This window comes from Ochotona princeps, chromosome 23, assembly GCF_030435755.1.
Source record: "Ochotona princeps isolate mOchPri1 chromosome 23, mOchPri1.hap1, whole genome shotgun sequence".
NCBI lineage: Eukaryota > Metazoa > Chordata > Mammalia > Lagomorpha > Ochotonidae > Ochotona > Ochotona princeps.
In genome coordinates, this window is record NC_080854.1 from 3,600,898 (window position 1) to 3,616,791 (window position 15,894).

A 15,894-nucleotide genomic window follows, 5' to 3' on the forward strand; every position below is an offset into this window, starting at 1 on the left:
TGATGCCTACACAAATTAGTCTCATCCAGTCATTCCAAAGCTAATATAAATGTGTTGAAACATCTTCTAAATGCTATTAAAAAATTTTTTTCAAAAAGAAAATGGAGAAGGCTTGGCGTGGTAGCCTAGCAGTTTAAGTCCCTGCCTTGAAAATGCCAGGATCCCATATGGACACCAGTTGGTGTCCTGGAGGTCCCACTTCCCATCCAGCTCCCTGCTTGTGTCCTGGGAAAGCAGTCGATGATGACCCCAAAGCCTTGAGACCTGGTTCCTGGCTTCACATCAGCTTAGCTCTGGCTGTTGTGGTCACTTGGGGAATGAATCAGCGGACGGAAGATCTTCATCTCTGTCTCTTCTCCTCTCCGTATATCTGCCTTTCCAATAAAAATCAATACACTTTTTAAAAAAATAATAAATACTAAATAAATATTTAAATAAATAAAGAGAAAACAAAGAACAGCAGAGGACTTTTCCAGGCACCATTAAGTGATGTGTTACGCAAGAAGCAGCCGAGGGGCTTCCAGACAACACAAACTGGAGGAGGACCAAGTCAAACTCTTATTGGCCAGATGGCAACACTTCAGCACTTCTGGAGGCCCGGAAGGCTGAGCAGACACCAGTCAACAAACGGGCAAGAGCAGAGTAACTCACTGCAGGACACGACCACATCAGGAACGACAGTAACACACCCCTGCCAGCTGAGCAGTCTGGGGAGCTTGGTCTCCAGGAAGCAGACCCTGCTGCTCCCTGCTCTCCTACCCCAGGCCTGCCGGCCAGTGCCTGTGCCAGCCTCACCACACCTGTGTCCCTGCCCCAGCCACCAAGTGCATATGACAAAGGAATACCGGGTCCCTTCACAAGCGCAATGTACAAAGAGGCCACTCCGGGGTCAGCTTCAAAAATGGGCGCGCATATGCGCATGTGCGCCGCACACACACACACACACACACACACACACACACACAGTTGCCTTATCAGCTTGCAGAAAGCAGCGAGCTTCAAATCCATGTGCTGTCCCACTATCGTCTTGCCTGAATTTGTCAACAGTGATCCCATTCTGACTCTGAGTGTTACAACAAGTAATTTAGGGCAAACAGTTCAATGAATCGCGATCTGTCAGGCAGTAGCTCTGGAGTCATTAAGGACACATAAGCACAAAAGCAAAACAAAATTCCCTGAGGAGCTAGTTGGAGAAATACATACATGCACAAACCAAAGAGCTACTAGCAGGTACAAGATAACGCAGCATAACTTGAATACGTAAATGCCCAGCAGGGAAGAACGGTAGAAAAGAAAAGGGCTTGGAGATAAGCCAGCCCCTGCAGTGGCTCTGCAGCCTGGCCACACATTAGTGTTCCCCAGAGAGCTTTTAAAACACCAACGCTGGGCCCACCACCCCTACCGATCCTGCCAAGTGCATGCACTCTTTATTAGAGCCTAGCACTTTCACGTCCTTGGAAGGATTATTAGCCTGCATACACCCTTTTTCTTTGGAATTTTCTTTACAGAATATTAATTTTCTAAAAAAGTTGTCGGAGTTGTAGTGAAGTTTGAGGACTGTGGAACAAGGAAAGTTGCTTGAAACTGAACTCTCTTACTGGATGACGTGTTAAATTAGCTCCGGGTGGAGGCCCATCAAGGCACTGGCTATCGAAGAAAGCTTTGGTCCTAGATCTTTCCACAGAGGCTTCAGACTGCATCAGAGCAAGAGGAAAGAATAGCTTACTTTCAAACAACTCTTGAGCAACCCAGTAAACTGTGCCTGAAAGAAATAATATTAGGGTATACTTATTATATACACGGTTTTCTGCATAATTCCAGCAGAATGGGAGCAGGTGTTTTGCGCAACCATTAAGATGTCTACCTCTCACATCAGTACCTGGGTTTGGCTTATGGCTCTAGCTACTGGTTCCAGCACCTTGCCAGTTCCGGTCCTGGGAGGCAGCAGGGATGCCTCGATTAGGTTCCTGCCTCATGATCTGGGGGACTGGTCCAGCCATGGCAGGGGTTAGCCAGCACATGGGAGTGCAAATTTGCTTTTTTTTCCCCCGCTTTTTCTCTCCCTATCTATGTTCCTCTCAAAATTTCCTCTCGACTAAAACTGGCATATCATTTTGGATATCCCTATAGAAATGCCCTAAGCCTATATAAGATCAACAAAATTCTGTGAAATAACAGTAAAACTATCTCTGCATTTCAATGAAATAAATAAAACTTTTTTAAAAAGTTTCAAAATCGGGCCCGGCGGCGTGGCCTAGCGGCTAAAGTCCTCGCCTTAAACGCCCCAGGATCCCATGTGGGCGCCGGTTCTGGTCCCGGCAGCTCCACTTCCCATCCAGCTCCTTGCTTGTGTCCTGGGAAGGCAGTTGAGGACGGCCCAAGGCTTTGGGACCCTGCACCCGCGTGGGAGACCCGGAAGAAGTTCCTGGTTCCTGGCTTCGGATCAGCACAGCACCGGCCCTTTGCGGCTCACTTGGGGAGTGAATCATCAGATGGAAGATCTTCCTCTCTGTCTCTCCTCCTCTCTGTATATCTGACTTTGCAATAAAAATAAATCTTTAAAAAAAAGAGGAAAAAAAAAGTTTCAAAATCAAACACCCAGGGGTGGGCACTGTGATGTAACAAGTTAAGCTGCCTCTAGTGACAAGTGTATCCTGTATCACACAACCTGGGCATGATGCTCACGCCGGCTGCCAATGCAGTTCTCTGCTCATGGGGCTGAGAGACAGCAGACGTCACAGAACGTCAGTTGCTGCCACCCCCGGGGGAGATGAGGATGGAGTTCCTGCCTCCTGGGTCCATTCCAGCCCATCCCTGGCTGTTGCAGCATTCAGGCAGTGAACCAGCAAAAGAAAGAACATTCTCGGGCCTCTCCCTCTCTATTGTGCTTTTCAATCAATAAGAAAAGCACGTGTCTACTTTCTTTGAAAACTGGAGAAGAAAGTAGCTACCCTCACTATGGAGCTCAGTCTTTGGACCAGAGTGGTGACATCAGAGACTGAGAAGAGAGACTTGAATGAACCCACAAGCTGGGAAGGCTAGCAATGAGGATAGGAAAATGAGGATTTTGCCCAACAAAGATGGAAACATGTAGGTGAAGACACACTTCTTAAAGCAGCAAGGTAAAATTCATGAGTTCCGTACTTTCAGTAACACAGAAAGCAAAAATCTCCGGCCAGCGTGAAAGTGAGGGCACGTTTGGGGATGAAAGCAAGCCAAATGGGTTTCCGTGATTCAGTTACGCCCTTGTTAGGACAGTCGGTGTGCCAGCTGCTGCTCCAGGCACTGGGGATAAAATTCCTCACTCGTGGTAAAAGCAGTGTGAACAACTTGCAGAGGTTTCTACGCGGTGGAAGAGTGATTCCCGGGTATCTGAAGAAAGTCAGCTTGGCTATTTTCCCAATAAAATAAATAAATGACAAAAACCAGGTGGGACTGACATTGCTCTCACTGTCCGATCAAGTTCAGCCCATCTGCCTAGGGTGGCGCCACCCTGAAAGGATACCAGTGAGCTGATGGGGGTGGATACAGATAGCAGGCAGAACAGAGGAACAGATGCCTGGAAGCCAAATCCAAGCAGTGGATCCAACCTTGAGCGTACTCAGGAGTTTTTGGGTATGTGAGCCAAGCAAGTCCCTTGGCCAACCAGTTTAACTCGTGTCTTCTGTTCCTTACAATTCAAAAATGTCCAACTGGCAAGCTGCTTGCACCCATGAGCTCTTCCGCAATGCCTGTGAGGTATCCTGGCAGCCTCAGGAATGGGAGAGAATGAGCAGCAGGTGTGGCACAGTAGGGTGCAGTGAGGCAGCGCCAAAGTCTTAGGAAAGCCCACATGGCCAGAGGAAAGGAGAGAAAACCCAACTGAAGGGGCATGAGCTCAGGGAGAGTCTGTCTTTCTCCTCCAGGCAAGGGGAAGCTCAAGGGACATTTTACAATGTGAGAATAACACGGTCACACCAAAATGATGAAAGGGATCATTCTGGCATTAGGGTGTAGAGTGGCTCACAAATGCTAAGGTGGGAGAGAGAAGGAGACACAGAGAGATCTTCTGCCTGTTATTTCACTTCCCAAATGCCGGCAACAGCAGGAGCTGAGTCAGGCCACACCATCAGTGTGGAACTGCATCTCGGTTCCGCTTTCAGCCTGGTCCAGCCCTGGCTGTTGCAGCCATGCGGGGAGGGAACCAGCATATGGAAGATGCTCATATTCTCATTCTCTCTCTCTCTCTCTCTAATTCTTTCAAATGAATAAGTAAATAAATTATATTTTTTAAAAAGCCAGAGATACTCAAACCCAGCCACTGTGATATAAGAATGTGGGCATCCCAAGTTCAAAGCAACTAGCTGTGCCACCACTCACCAAGTGGGAAGCTTTTCCAGTTGCTCAGGAAGTGCAGCTGAGGGCCAGGACCAAGGAAGTGGCAGAGGAGAAGACAGCAGAGTCAAGCATTAAGTAAGTGTAGGATGCACCAAAGCAGAGAAAAAACAGAATTTCTGGGGAGGTACAGAATACCCATGGTGGAGCTAAGGGCTGAGTGCCATTCAGAGATGAGAAAAAGAGATGTCTGGAAGTACTGAGAGCATTTCAGATGGTAAGTATTTAAATCTGAAGCTGGAGGAAAAGATGGGCAATGGGGGAAAAAAATCTACCAAGGCACAGAAGGTAGACCAGATGGTCCCTGCCAAGCAGGAGCAGAAGATAAAGTTGGACAGTAAAACAAAAGCAATCCTTACTTCCATGAAAAGTTAAGCATCAATCATACAAACTGCTTTTCACCTGAAAATTGTTAAACAATTGATGGGAACTGCTCTTCTTTATTAAACTCATCTACCTGTATCAGCTCCATATTGGTGTCCGTACTGACTGCATGGTGACATATATTATCTTCCTTAATCTTCAGTGATTTCACCATTTTATAGGTGAGAATACTGAGGAAAGGATAAACAGCTTAATCTGTCTTTGAATTTACATATACTGGACACCAGAATATTTTATTTTCCATCAATAACTAATGATTTGGGGCAGGGCATTTGGTTCAGCAATCGCTACTTGAAACACCTGCCGCTGTATCAGAGTGCCTGGTTCGAGTCCCGGCTACCCTGCCTCAGATTCAGCTTCTTGCTAACGCACATTCTGGGGGATGGCAGCTCATGGCTGTAGCACCCAGATCTCTCCCATCCACGTAAGAAACCAGGATAGAGCTCTAGGTTTCTGGCTCTGGCCTGGTCAACACTAGCTATTGCAGGCATCGAAGCAGTGAACCAGCGTATGGAGCATCTCTGTCTCTGTTTTTCAAATAAAATGAAAATAAATGATAAATAGAATGTTAAAAACAAGAAACCTTATAAGTAACAAGTTGGCATATTTGTAGCATAATGCCCTCCGTTAGGTGTCAAACTGCCACCAAGGGTATCCCCTACTGCCCCGTGCTCTCAGCAAGGAACGACACAACACAAAATACAGCAGCTCCTTCGAAGCACATTTCACACTTAAATTATTGTTACAGACTGGTTTCAACTGAAACAAAACCCTACAAATGTTATTTTTGACACAGACCTTTTAAAGTAGAACAAGTGTAAAAGTCAAATAATCAGGTAACGCTGGGTAAATGAGCAAATAAATATCATTTCCAGCCAAAAACCATAGTCTTTGATGCTTCCGTATATGTATGCATAATATACTGGATGCCCTAGATACAAAAAAAAATTCAAGCTTAGGATTCAAACATTGCTATACACATCATACAAGGGAAACCCACCCCTACACTCAAGGCTTGCATGCTTTGCTGTAAGGCTCGGCCAAGGCACGGACTAGAACTGTAACCAACAGGAGAGCAGGTCTGTTTTACTGAGTGTTTACCACACATGAAGCAAAGTGTATTTCTGATCTCAAGGTCAACAGCTTCCAGCCACAGCCAAATTGCATCTTCCGGGCTCAGTTTGTTCTCAAAGAACAAAAGAACTGCCTCTTTCAAGCAAAAGATCCCATGTCATTTTTAAAATTAAGTGAAACCGCTCTGATCAAATTAGAGAAGTTACAGTCCTTCATCATGAAAAAGGCTAAAATCGGAACTACATGATCAATAAAACATAAAGCTAAAAAAAAATCCTTTCTTAAATCAATTGACTATTTCATAGTGATTATGCAGACAGAGGGACAGGCACTGCGGTGTGGGGAGCTTAGCCATTGTTCAGGATACCCTAATGCTACACTGCAGTGCTGGTGCAAGTCCTGGCTGATCATTGCCAAGGCATCTGAAAGGCAGCAGACAACAACTCAAGCACTTGAGTCCCTGCTGCTCATATGGATAATCCGAATGGAATTCCTGCATTCTGAAATCAGCCTGATCCAGTAACTGGCCAACTGGGGAGTGAATCAGTAGAAGGAATCTCTTTCTGTCACTCTGCCTTTCAAATAGTCTCTCTCTCTCTCTCTCTCTCATGCCATATTCTAGTCCAAACCTGAAAGTGTCAATGAATGACTTTAATTTATCTATCTCACTTTCCTAAATGGTAAAATGAAGGTAACATCTCCACGACCACCCCATCCTGGAGGTTAGGTTTTTTTTTTTTGACCCACACGAGTACCTGTAGGCAGCTTCATGATGCCCTGGAGGAGGACACCATGCAGCAGGCTTTCAAGACCCCCTGGTTGGAGGCTTTTCAAACATGGTGCAGGTACATAAAGCTGAACACACTGGATCCCTCAGGGAAGGGAAGCTGAGCAGGCCTCCAGGACTACCCCGTCCTGGAGGTTAGGTTTTTTGACCAGCATGGGTGCCTGCAGCCAGGTGGCCTGTGCACCAAAGGTGCTGGGCGAAGCCCCCTCGGGCTGCCTGGGGCACACTCTCACGGTATACAGGGAGAGAATGGGATTGCACAGGTAGCAGTGGGAGATGACCTGTGGTTTTTATACCCAGGTTAAGAATTACATCTGAGGGACTTCCATAGACGAGTCCATGACATGTGTATGTATGTACGGGATTGACAGCAAATCGGTTTGGAGGGGAGAACAAGAGTGAGAAGTGGGTCTGAGAGCAGAATCTGTGGGGGCGATGTGGGCTCACCCCTGTGGAACCGCAATCTCCGCCAGCTCACCAAGGAACTGTGCATGGGGTCAGGCCTTCCTGGGGAACCAAGGGGGCACCCCAGCTGGGTTGGGGTTCCCGCTGGTGAGGACGAGAGTAGGACTGATGGCAGCAGGTGTGGCTGTGCATGGCTACAGATTGCACTGGCGCTTGTGTGCACTGGGATGGTGGAGTAACAGATCGGCTGGACTCCAGTCCCAACTGATACTCAAGAGAGCCAGGCTGGGTGTAAAACAGGCCAGCCCACGTCTTGACTCCTGTTGAACTATGTGAAATCTGTGTCTGGGTGCAGACCAGGCAGCGCTGGGCTGCAACAACCAACAAGAACCAGAATGGGTGTGACTGACTGAGCAAGGCCACTGTTCTCGCCGGGACAGGAGGTAAACAAAATCAACCTGGGCCACCAACCCACTGGTGTGTGCAAGAACTGCCACTGAGAGGAGACTCGATGGAGGAGCTTGGGACGCAGTCCCTGCAGGTGAGCGCAAGAAGCAAGGCAAGGAGCAGCCCAGACCACGCCAAGTTACAGTAACCATTGGCATATATGTGGGTCAGGTCTAGGGACAGACCAGTCTGGACCAGCACACAACACCCACTGGCAGATGTGAGAACCAGGGCAGGGGACAGGAGGAGCCAGATCGGGCTGTAGCATCAGCCAGTTCACATTATGACCAGGATAGCAATCAGGTTGGGCTGGGACACACTGCAGCACCCGGTAACAGGAGCTGAAACAGGGGGCAGACTAGACCAGGCCAGGCAGTGCAATAAAACTGCAGACACTGATTTGAGGTGAGTCGTGCTGGCCTGGGCCGAGAGAGAGCTGGGTATGTGAGTTCCAGCGACAGTGGCTCTGACAATGCTGACGTAGCTTGGCTCAGGTTGGCCCATCTGTGTGGTGGGGGATGAGTTCCTGAGCCCCATGGACATGGGAACCAGTGGGTGTGGGTAGATTGGCCCAGATCCTGGGGCCCACCTTCTAAATGGTCATTGGTTTCATGACCCCCGGGGAGGAGGGCCTCTGTTAGGCCTTGGGTCTCCTTTTCCAGGCCCTGGAGCCCACCTACTAGGTGGATGTCAGGTTCATAAGGTGAGGGATCCAGCAATGCTTAGGACACTGGCCCAGGTACCTGGACTCACCTGCAAGAACATGCCCTACTTAATGAAAAAGGTGGAGCAGTGGACACAGGCCCTGTTGTAACAGGAGAATATGCCAATACAGCACATTTGGTGCTGTAGCAGAAGAACAGAACCAACTGGACAACAACCCCAAACAAACAATGACAGCAAAAAATCTCGGTGAATGGAACCAATGGGAGGGTGACATCATCCTTGGATTGGTGAAATCAGCAGCATTTCAGAACTATCCAAACTACTGGGACAGAACCCTTGGAATACGTACACATTAAGACTCTACATTGATATGAGGTGGCGGTTCCTTGTCCCTGGGCACTGGGACGTGTGGAAAGTCATGAGTGGTTTCCCTTTGTCTCTCCTTTTCCCCCAAGAACAAGAAGAAATAGCAAATTAGGAAGCAATGAATTCACCCAATTTTTCATAAACCTCAATCCTTCCTACCCTGATCAACCATGTAATAATTATTAAAAGAATAAAAGTAAAAAAATATAAAACACATTTTTTAAAAAAGGAAGGCAATGTATTGTCACACAGGACATAGAGAAGACCAGAAGTATGCACCCTGCATTCAGCACAGTTCCTAAACATGCGAACACCTGAGGAAGGGGTGTAAATAGTTCATGGACAAATGGAATTAAAATTTCAATGTATTGGGCCCAGCGGCGTGGCCTAGCAGCTAAAGTCCTCGCCTTGAACGCCCCGGGATCCCATATGGGCACCGGTTCTAATCCCGGCAACTCCACTTCCCATCCAGCTCCCTGCTTGTGGCCTGGGAAAGCAGTTGAGGACGGCCCAAAGCTTTGGGACACTGCACCCGTGTGGGAGACCTGGAAGAGGTTCCTGGTTCCCGGCTTCGGATCGGCGCAGCACCGGCCGTTGCGGCTCACTTGGGGAGTGAATCATCAGGTGGAAGATCTTCCTCTCTGTCTCTCCTCCTCTCTGTATATCTGACTTTGTAATAAAATAAATAAATCTTTAAAAAAATTTTCAATATATTGTGAGAGAAAGCATTTTGAAAACCATGCAAAATATTCTCAGATCATGCATTTCCCAAAAATCTATTGAAGACTCCTTCTAGATATTAGCTATTATTATTTACATGTACTATTCAAGTTAATTGAGGACACTAGGGTGCCAGGCAAGGGTTCTACCAGAGTGGAACAAGGTTAGACAGCAGGTCTGCATGACCCTTAGCCCTCTTCCACATTGGAATGTTGACCTAAGCACGGTGTTTGCAAACAGCCTGAACACACAAGGCCAAGTGGGCTTCTGTGAAGCCACACACCTTCTCAGCAAGTCCGTAGCTAGAGGAGAGCAAACATCCACACTGGACATGCAGAATTCAGCTGCCATTTGACACTGCAAATCCACACAAGATTCAGGACAGTCACAAAATCAAGGTCATGGTGGACAAGTCTTGGTGATGTTCTCTTTCCTTAGAGGAGACTTAATGAAGTCTCTTGAGAAAGATGCAAATCTGCCCTGCCACTTAGCTGTGCTTCTTGCTTCACAGGAATACCCGTGGCCCCCAGTGAGCTGAGAGAAAAAGGCAGCATCACACAGCTGTGCCCCATGAGTCTCGGCAATTGTTTCTCAGTTCTTCCATCTATTACCAGCAAATTACAGTAAATTCAAAATATTGATCTGTATACCCATATATGGGAAGAAAGTTACCATTGACTTTTATTGCTTATTGTTGGATCCAATTCTCTGGAATCAATAAAAGCTACAATGTTCATAAGCTTCTAAAAAGCTAGTTAATATAGTGGATATAAGACGCCTTTCAAAATCACTAGAAATCCATAGAGTTCTTCAACACAATGGTGCCAAACATCTTCAGTGTTCAAAAGCTTTATTTTATTTTAGAACCTTTGCCTTCCCCAGGAAAATGCCCTGAGACTGGAATGAATACTAACATAAGGAAGTAAAAAAACTAAGCAATTAGTAAGGACCCTAACAAATTTGTAACCATCATCAACATCCCATCCACAGCCCATCATTAAGCTATGCCAATTGGATAAGACCTGTTTGCTTATAAACACCATTTCAACTGACCCTAATTTAAAGAATCAATACCCTTTTATGAACCAATTTTTAAAAATCAGATAATAATTCAAAGGTTCCATTAATATTACAGACAACCTGAATACTACAAGAAAAAAAGGCTTTTTTTTTTTTTAAATAGAACCAGGAAAGAGAATTGGATGAGACTATGTGGCCAGTGGTTGTGAATTTATTCTACTGAGATTAATCATTTTTATTTGTAAAGGACACCTCGTAGTTTATCTAGCAGTCACTATTCTGAAAGGCTTTTTTAGTGTAGAAATTTACTGGCAAATCAGCTCAAGGGAGCTCTTGAAGTGCTATATGAAGCTAATATCCACAAGTCTACTTTCTTCTGCCCATTCTTCTCCATCTAAATGCAAAAGACAACACTTAAAATGTACATCTAAAATGTATGAGCCAAATGGAAGATTAATGATGCACATATTCAAATAATCAATAACGTGAACTTAAGCCTCTAATGGTACTGAAATTTATTGTAGGGAGGTCACAGAATAAAATAAACAATTGGCTTGTGGATGGTATATTTCACTTAGTAAGTAATAGATTCTATTTGTTAAAGGGCACAGTACCTGACATTATTATTTTAAGTTGTTTTTATGGTTTGGTTTCTTTTTTTATTTTTTTGGAAAGTCAGATATACAGAGAGGATGATCTTCCATCTGCTGATTCACTACACACATGGCCTCTAAGGCCGGTGCTGAGCTGATCCAAAGCCAGGAGCCAGGAGCTTCTTCCAGGTCTCCCATATGGGTCCAGGGTCCCAAGGCTTTGGGTCATCCTCGACTGTTTTCCCAGGCCACAAGCAGGGAGCTGGATGGGAAGCAGAGTCACCGGGACACGAACTGGAGCCCATATGGGATCGTGGCATGCGCAAAGCGAGGACTTTAGCCACAGGCTACCATACCAGGCCCAGTATCTGGCATTTTTAAAAAAACATTTCCTCTAATGTGCTATTTTTTTAAAAGACTTATTTATTTCTATTGGAAAGGCAGACTTACAGAGAGGAGGAGAGACAGAAAGATCTTCCATCTGCTGGTTCACTCCCTAAATGGCCACAATGACCAGAGCTGAGTCAATCCAAAGCCAGGAGCCAGGGGCTTCCTCCAGGTCTCCCATGCGGGTCGCAGGGTCTCAAGGCTTGGAGGGGTCCTCTACTCCTTTTCCAGCCCACATGCAGGAAGCTGACATGAAGTGGAGCAGTCAGGACATGAGCCAGTGCTCATATGGCATTCTGGCACTTGCAAGGTGAGAATTTAGCCACTGAGCCATTGTGCCTGGCCCTAGCACTCTTATGGCTGTGCCAGGCACTGGGCCACACATTTACCTTCTCAGACTTGATTTCATGTAAACTTTACCAGTGTCCTACAGTTATAGACAAAATGGGTAACGTGAGTCTTGGAAAAGTGATACTGTGGTTGACAGAAATTGACAGGTCAGAAATATTCCATTAAGGCTAGAAGAGCCAAGATTCAAGACAGCTTGAGTCTTGGATGACACTGTTGGAATACTGTTGGAATACTGTCCCCAGTCCTGGATATCCCAGCGAGAAATGCACTTATCTGAGAAAAAAATAAACCCCTGTGTACTTAAGCCATTGGTAATTTGTTCCTTTTAAATACAAGCAAGCCAAGTACATTCCTAATCGGCATTCCCCAAAAGTCCTGCCCATCGATCCTGGCAGGCCAACTTTGGGATACTGTGTTGATACCAAGACTACCCTGGCACCGTGAGGACTGGCATATGCTACCAAAGAAAAATGGCCATTTTTTCCCTAGATTGGGATGAACTTCTATAACAAATAGCAGCCTTGGAAGACATCACTACAGATGTCTAGATTGATTTTCTTTCTCCAAACAGTATCTGGGAGGGGCTGCTACGCGTGTGAATCACTCTGAACCTAACCAAAGAGGCCCCAAGCTTAATGGCATCATATTGTGACAGTTAATTAGCAAATATATATGTATATATGTATATATTTCAGTGCAGTGAGATTTTTGCTTTTTTTTAAGCATAAAAAGGCTTTCGAGTATTAATTGCTTCTTCGTAAAGTCTGAATTTTGTTCTGAGAGACAAGAATCCTTCCTTGAAAGTCAAAAATGAGCCCTTGTGGATTTTTGGAATTACAGGACTGCAAATAGGATAAATGCTTAAATTTGAGATCTGAAAGGACTTTCATAAAGTGGATTCTTTTTAGACGCGCTGGTTTTATTTCAAAGTCAGAGCTACAGAGAGAAAGAACTCTTCCATCTTCTGGTTCACTCCCTAAATAGCCTCAACGGCCACAGCTGGGCCAATTCGAAGCCAGGAGCCAGGAGCTTTCTCCAGGTCTCCTCAAGTGAGTACCAGGGTCTAAGAACTTGTGCTATCCTGTGCTGCTTCTCCAGGCCACAAGCAGGGAGCTTGTGGATTGGAAGTAGAGCAGCCTGGACCTGAACTGGTGCCCACACGAGATGCCAGCGCTGCAGGTGGAAGCTTACCTACGATGCAGTGGCACCAGCCTAGTGGATTCTTACAAAGGAAAAAAAAGTGATTCTTAAATCTGTTCACTAAGACATACAGTAATGTTCAGTCAGGAATGCCCCAGCACTATCATAATGTAACCCTCTGCCGCTCAGGCACCAACTGAAGCGATCTACGCTCTGGTCGCTATGACAATAATTAGGTTCTTGCTTTAAACAGCAGAAAGCATACATGATCATACTGGACTGAAGTACTGAATCACATGCAGGCCTTGTCACTGAATTCATTTGAAAATCTGAAATTCAGTCTTTGTGTCCCAATTTCCTGTAGAAAATGAGTTGATACACAGGCACTCAAACAAATGATAAAAACTGACATTATCACATAGTATGAACAGGACAGGGGGAATCATCTGCAGAATAAGAGAACTTGGAACAATGTAAAGTTTTAGAAAGCTGCATGATCCAAAACCATCTATTTAGGCAAACTGAAGAATTTACATTGCTTTGCAATGGTTCTGTTACTTTAAATGCTGGTCTTAAAAAAAAGATAAAAAGAAACAACAAACTGAACAACACTGAGATGAACTATATGTCAATCAGAAAAATACAGAGTAACTAGAGAATACAGACAGTTGAATGATTATGTGTCCTTCCATGAGGGACTCAAAATTCCCGCATGTTAAATCATATGCGTTAAATTAAGTTACTAACCTGCCATCTTCAGTGTCAAGGCTGCAGAGCGACAGGCTGTGGCCTGGCACTGACTCACCCCGCTGGGACAGGAGGCGTCACGCCCATGACTGTCAGCCTCAGTGGGCCACATGGCATAGAACAACTTCCCCCAACTCCCCTCCTCCACCCACCATGGCTTTCTTCCCTCACTGGAAATTACAGATTATAAGAGCTCATAATGTTATTGTGAAGATTCAAGGGAGTAATACATGTAAACTATCTAGAAAAGTAACTGGCACATACTGAACACTCTAATATTAGGTTATTATTCCATCTTCAATATGCACGCACAAATCTGATAGTGCAACCTTAAGGTTTTGCAATTTGAAAGTATAAAGTATTCATCTACATAATAGGTAGTTATGCTGATTTATTGTCAGTGCACCAAAGGACAGATGAAAACCAGTAATAAATTTAAATACTCTCTAAGGCTGCTTCAACAGAAGCTTAGAGAATCTAGTCTTGAATTTATTATTGATACTCTCAGGTGTTTTCTAAATGAACTCTGCTGCTTTAAAATGAAGCCCGGAATGGATTACCTGGGTGATGGCAATTGGCGTTTATCAAACACGCAATCCGTCGCTTAATGAAAAACGAACTTCTTAAAAAGCCAGGTTCCATTTTTATAACACACATGCTAGTCATACTGGCACATGTTCCAGGCATTCTAGAGCTGTGTATTTTAAGCAGACCCTTTTTATCTCATGTAGCCTTCATTAAATTACCAGAGAAAAAAAGTATTTCCTGCTTTGGCCAGGAACAATATGTGAGGTTTCCAGTCTATTCTTGCATTCTGTAGTTTTCTTATTCTACCTTTCATCAACAAATAACAGCGTTGCTTTAACTAAAAAAAGTGTGGAAAATTCTGATTGAATTTTCCACTTCAAAGTACACAAAATCACTTCATCTAACATGCTGTGTTAGAAAATCCATGCTCCAGTCTGACCTCCTGTTGCAGGCTATTTCAAGTATTGGTGATGTGCCATGTCACACTGCATGACTGGTGGACTAGAGTAAACATATTGACTGAGAAATGATTTGAAACCGCGCCCCTCACCCCACCAGTCCACATAGATCCCAGCTCTTGTCAAAAAACACAAAAATGTTTGCCTTCTTTCTGGGCACGAGCATGCCAGAGGCTCGAGGAGAAATTCCCCACAACAAATAGAAAACAGCTCCTTGAATAATGCTCCCTCCAAGAAGGACTACGCATGGCTTACAGCCGGAGGGAGGGTGGGGTGAGACTCAGCCCCAAACACGTGTTAAGAGGCCAATGAGAAAAGACTTTATTAACTGTGCCCTCCTGTTAACCTACTTGCAAGGTTAAAGTAAGTTTTAGCAGGAGAGATCACTGCCCCGGTGAGAAGGCACAGCTCAGCTGGCAGCCAAGGACCACATGGCCAGAAAGGTAATACATCGATTGATCTTTCCTTCTAATTGTGGTCCAGACAACTGGCTGGCTTTTCTCATTTAGGGGGAGAGGGAGGACAAGACAGCTGACCAATTTTGTCTTCCTGGACCAACAGCCTGAGATAGTCCTTGGACACATAGCAGCCAAGACCAGGATACCATAGCAAAGGCGGAACGTTACGACATCCACAATGTCCCAAGTGAGAGCTCTTCGGCCAAGAATGCAGTGACCAGCCATACTGGCATGTTACAGCTCTTCCTCACTCCAGGATGTAAGCAGCTTCTTGAGTTCTTATCAGAAAGCAGTGGAAAAGAAGTTTCCCAAATGGACAGGGCCCAGTGGGACGGGGCCCAGTGTAACCCTAACCCCGACCCTGAGATGAAGTCAGAGTCCACTTAACCCAACACATCTTCAAAACCAATGTTCTAACTTTGCTGATGAGTACTTGCTGACAAGAAGAACTTGTTCAGCGTAAGGTACATGTTCAAGTACATTTAAGAAACATCTACCAAAACAAAGCTACAGGATTGATTTCTTCCAAGATGTTCCCCCAGACTGTCAAAACTGTTGGCATTTTATTTTCGAGGAGCAAGGGGTTTTCACCAAATTACTCAAACTAAGGAACATTCTGGAGAGACATACATATTCCTTAACATACACAGAGAATTACTTTGTGAAATGTAGGTTTAACTAAGCTCTATTTTAGGAGAATGCTAAGATGACCATAAAAGAGACAGAGATGTGCAGCTGAGTGGGTACCTTACTCTTCCGGCAATGTGACAGTGGCTGGGAGAACCTGTGCCATGCCAAGCTGCCTGCTGGGGACTCTAGCTCTCCAGCTGCTGTTCCTGGATGAGGGGAGGGTCCTGGGCTTGTGGGCTACCAGCACACCATTTGGCCCGCTGGCCACCCAGCAGCAAGCTCTGGGGTCTTGGTGGTATCAATTACTGCCTAGGGATATCTACAGATAAGGCCACTGTATGTGTAGGTGAGAAATGAAT

The 15,894-nt window shown here is 45.3% G+C and overlaps 1 protein-coding gene across 4 annotated transcripts in view; it reads right to left on the reverse strand.

Annotated features, from left to right (window-relative positions):
• Nucleotides 1–15,894, reverse strand: part of MAST4 (microtubule associated serine/threonine kinase family member 4) — a 606,692-nt gene that overhangs the window by 288,737 nt on the left and 302,061 nt on the right. The window lies entirely within an intron of this gene.